The sequence below is a fragment of the Thermobia domestica genome, chromosome 10 (genome assembly GCF_964235325.1).
Source record: "Thermobia domestica chromosome 10, izTheDome1.hap1.1, whole genome shotgun sequence".
Classification (NCBI taxonomy): domain Eukaryota; kingdom Metazoa; phylum Arthropoda; class Insecta; order Zygentoma; family Lepismatidae; genus Thermobia; species Thermobia domestica.
In genome coordinates, this window is record NC_137463.1 from 16,916,044 (window position 1) to 16,921,301 (window position 5,258).

Below are 5,258 nucleotides of genomic sequence, written 5' to 3' on the forward strand. Positions count from 1 at the left end.
TTTTTTCCAGTTTCTTTTCGGGAAAATTGGGAAAATAACAAAAATCTTTGTATTAGGTTAGTTTTATTAGTAATGGAACCGATTTTTTTTTTCGAACGCGTGAAAAATGTAAAGTGAGAAATTTCAATATTGTGAATATCTTTTTTTTTTTAAAAAAAAAAAAAAGCATTCGGAAAAAAACTGTTTTAATTATTCTTGAAAACTGATAGTTTGCACTCCTTTCTTTATGTGCTTTTTTGTCGTTTATTCGTGGTTGTGCATTAATTACAGAATTTTTACAGTTGCATACACATCTACCATCATGAAGCGTTTCTGTTGCAACAAATAGGGCTCTTGAATGAAACTGAGTTCTTAATGTGCTCTTTGCTCTGGTGAAATTTTCTTAATTTTAACCAATTTACTTATTAAAAAAGAGAGAGCAGTAGATAAATTTCACTAATACTCATGCATGAAGACATACTGTACCATTACCATTATTTACCATTATTAATAAATTACCATTATTTAATATTCAAATACAGCCTTTAATTTTGTATGTAAACAAATATATCTTTTCTAGTGCGACAAATTACATATATAAATGAAAGTGACTATATTTGTAACTTAACAACTCTTGAACCACCAGAGCGATCTCGACAAAAAATTTCAACATAGATGAGGTTCGGGCTTGGGATGAATTTTACCATTTCACTTTGAAAGAACTTGGAGGAAGGAAGGGAGGATATATATTGAAAATGACCGATGTTAGTGTCAAATCCATAGTTTTCGGGGTTGCTGAGATGAACAGTGACACTTCCGATGTTATTTAAACAAACATTCAGGGCCGCAACTTAGTCGGGAGGGATATATATAAATGATTGAAAATAGCCGATATCAGTGTCGAATCCATAGTTTTCGGGGTCGCTGAGGTGAACAGTGACACTTTCGATGGAGTTTAAATCCAAATTTATATCCGCAAATTGAGGGAGGGTGCTTTCAGTTCATAGTTTTTTGGGTCGTTGAAATGAACAATAACACTTCTGATGCCGTTTAAATCAAAATTCATCCCCATAACTTGGGGGAGGGAGAAAGGATGGATACATAAAAATGATTGAAAATGGCCGATATTAGTGTCGAATCCATAGTTATCGGGGCCCCTGAGATGAACAGTGACATTCCGATGCCGTTTAAATCCAAATTCAGCCTCCACTAGTACTCTAAAGGGGCAGGGTGACATGTAAAAGTAATTGAAAATGATTGATACTAGTATCAAATTCATAGTTTTGGGGGTCCCTAAGTTCGTTTGTGACAATTTTGGTGTCCTTTATGTCCAAAATAAAACGTTTTCTCCCCGTACGAAGAACAGGTATTCTGCTAGTCTTTAATAATAACGAACGGAAGTTTTACATGTTAAATTTAATATATTTCTCGCTGCTCAAATTTACGCACTTGTGCGGTGTATGTGTGTATATCTAAATAAGATCATCTCTCTTTTTGAGTTGATGGAAAAATATACAAATAATAAAGAGGGTTTTTTATAAGAAATCAGAAAACTAAAAAGTAAAATTAAAACCTGTTGCTTTAAGTATTTTTCCTGCTAGCGAAATACGTTGTATATATGCTGCAGACATATTACAGCAAATAAGATTAGCATCAGGCGAACAAATAGTTTTTAAATTATATTTTCCGGGTTTTGCCAATATTTCCGGAAAGATTTTTTTTTTCTAATGGGTTGAAAATTTTTCGGAAAATTTATACAGCACAAGGAAGATATGTATCTTCATAAAATATATATTTAACATACTGGTGTTAACTAAAATGATCCTGGCCCCGCTATTTTAACACTTCCCTACCATAAAGCGGGAACTTCGTAAGATTGCTTAAGATAATTTAAATGCATCTATATTAAATAATCCAAGTAGGATTATATATATATTGTAGCCATAACTCCATTCTATCACGGTGCACATATATTTGTTGCCATAAATTTTCCCTATTCTAACACAAGAAACATAAGTACTCAATGATCTTAACTGTAAACTAGTAAATACAAAATAATTTTTATTTTGAAAACATAATGTAGTAAAATATTCGGAAATTTCAATTTTTCCCCAAATTTTCCGTTTATTTCAAAGCTCGGGAAAAAACGATAAAAAACTGTTTTTTCACCCAAAATTTCCTTTTTTTCAGGCCTTTACAACACTAGTTATGACGGGAACTCCTTTGCTGACTGCAGCCCCAGGAGAAAGGTGATTAGAGGATATCTGCTTTGCAGCCTCCAGAGTTTTAAAGGAACTTTCTATAGCCCATTGTGGTCTCCGGAGAGAGATGTTGATAGGTTATTGATCAGTTATTAACTGATGCCTCTGTCCTATTGAAGTCTTATTTTGTAAACGTCCTCTTGAAGGGGGAAGGGTCCGTGAGAAAAAATCGGCCATCTTTGGTTTTCTTCCGATCCTTCTTCGTATCCGTCTTCATCTGCTAAAGTTTATGTTTTGAGCACAATAACACATGTTCGTAATTAAAGCATGTGTTTATAGTAATTGCTTGCTTACACTTGAGTGTATGGAATCTTACAATATATATATATATATCGATTTTGGGCATTATTTTAGTTAACAAGCTCGTGATATTAAACGATACGAAATCTTTTAAGTTTTACATCCCGAGGAAACGAGCGAATCCTGAGAAAACCCACACATACGGTGCTAGTCCACCATAAAGTTCATTTGGCGCGAGCTGGGATCGCTTGTGATATTAAAGTTTAAGATGTTAGCTCACTAACCATACTCTGAGCTTATTAATGCCATAATGAAGACCTAGTTCAGTATCAGTTTCATCATAGTGCCTGGTGTGGTTATCTTACAGCATCAATTTTTAAGTTTACAAACAAATTCATTTTTCTCGAAAACTACGCATGAGGTTTTACACTCATCCATATCATTTTGTTGAATTTAGGACATCTATCGCTTGGCATCTTTGGACATTTTTCCCTTGTATATTGCTCATAATACGAAGGCAATTCGAAAAAAAAAAAAAAAAAAAACCCTCTGCTTGCGCATGTGCGAGAAATGGCCGAGAAGAGCAACGTTAGACTTTTGGCGCTGTGTGAGGTAGTTCAGTAGACATTGAACAGTGGAAGGTTGTGTTGCAGTTCACTCGTCCGCTATAGCAATTAAAAATAAACGCTACGATAGAAAAGTCCACCAAATGTGGACAGCGTGCGGTAATATGATTTCTGAGTGCGAAAAAACTTTCGGCAGCTGCGTTTCATCGCGAACTGTGTATTGTTTACAGACCAAACGTGATGATGAATGGTGTCGCATATTTAAAGATGGACGAACTGATGTGCACGATGCGGCAAGAAGTAGAAGCAGTTCCCCTGGGATGTTTTCGATCATCCTCCCTATAGCCCAGATTTGGTGCAGAGTGACTACCACCTCTTCAGACAAATGAAACAGTTGCTTGCATCGCACCGCTTTGACATTGACATGGCCTTCACAGTGCTGTTAACGGGTGGCTTCATTCTCAGACGCGAGATTTTATTACAGAAGGAATTTCAAACCTTGTAAAACGTTATGACAAGTGCCTCAATTCCAATGGTGAATATGTTAAAATGTAATGTAATGTTGTACTTTTCTAATGTGTATAATGAACAGTTCTGTTTATGCGAGTGTAAGTCATTGACAACCAAATGGCTGTTTTTTTTTTTTTTTTTTTTTTTTTTCAAATTGTCCTCGAAGCGTTTCAAATATCCAGAGTATTAATAAAACAAAATTGATCAAAGCGCCAAATACACATATATTAATAATACTTGTGTAACAGTTTCGGCATGAAAGCTGTTCGATAACGTGTCTGATGAAAGCGATATTACTTTGCCGAAACTGTTACCCAAGCATTATTAATACATACTTGGTGCTTTGGTTAGTTTTATTTTATTATTTTCTTCGCGTTAAATGCCAATGATATTACAGCATTTCCCGGTATCTGAACCTTGGTATTCGGGCAGTCTCCATGCAGCAGCAGCGTGTAATGTGGGCTACTGGGCCTATCGGCGGTAGCCGTAGAATATTACAAAGTAAAGTTATTATAATAACAACTAATTTATATTAATAATTTTATACTTTAGTATCTTCTTTCAATGATACAAGTTTTTCTAAGATTTGTATGTATTTAGAAACATCTACTAACTTCTTTGCACGCAGTCTGTCTCGCTTCTTAAGAGATCTTAGATTTGGCAATGCACCAGAAACCTACCTTCTCTAGTTACTTAATTCTGCAAGAATCGTGTAGTTAGAGCATTCTCCTTTGCTCCACCTACAACGACAGCGTACGAACGAACTGTCAGGTAGCACCAGTTGCCTATAGAGTAAACGGTTTCTTGGGCGTGCGCGAAGGGTAAAGGAAAGTTATACGAGTAATGACAGAGCATTTTGGGGATCGCTGGAAATTGTCTTGGGCCTCTTTCTGTAGCGGTTTGCGTCAACGCAAAACAAATTTTGTTTTACAGTACTTTGTGATAGTGGGCATAGCTGTTATAATTACCTGTTGCATTATTTGCGTTACGTTGCGAAGGTTCTTACAAACCGAAACTCCTTCGTTGGCTAATCGTCTATTTCAGCGTACTTCATTACTCGCACAACTTTCATGTACTCTGATATCCAAAGCAAAATGTGGGAACACTTCACGCAACACATGAAGGTAGAAATGTACGATCATTTTTCCATAATAACTAATCAGATAACATAGGTCTTTCTAGTAAAGAGCAAATCATATTTATTTACTTCATAACAGGAAAGTATGTTTGTAAGTTTTATCTTATTTTGTAGACTGTACGTACAGGGTGACCCAAAAGTAGGTGTACAGACCAGCATCCATGAAGTATGACATTTAATTTACTGAGATAATGAATTTATTTGCTTTGGTTTGTTCCGAACTTAAGATATAAGTGAAAATAAATTAGGAACAGATAAGGAAGAAACTAAGTCAATACATGTATGGATAACAATAAGTAAATGATATAAAATATCATGACGGATCAGTACGGGACTGTATACCTACTTTTGGGCCACTCTGTATAACAACATGGAAACTAAACTGTAATAATAATAATAATAATAATAATAATAATAATAATAATAATAATAATAATAATAATAATAATAATAATAATAAAAGATTAGTGGCATCCCAAGCCATCAAACCAATATACGCCACTGCCATGCAGTTAGATTGGATGTAGTCAGTCTGTTGGAAATTGATAAGAGAAATACGAAAAT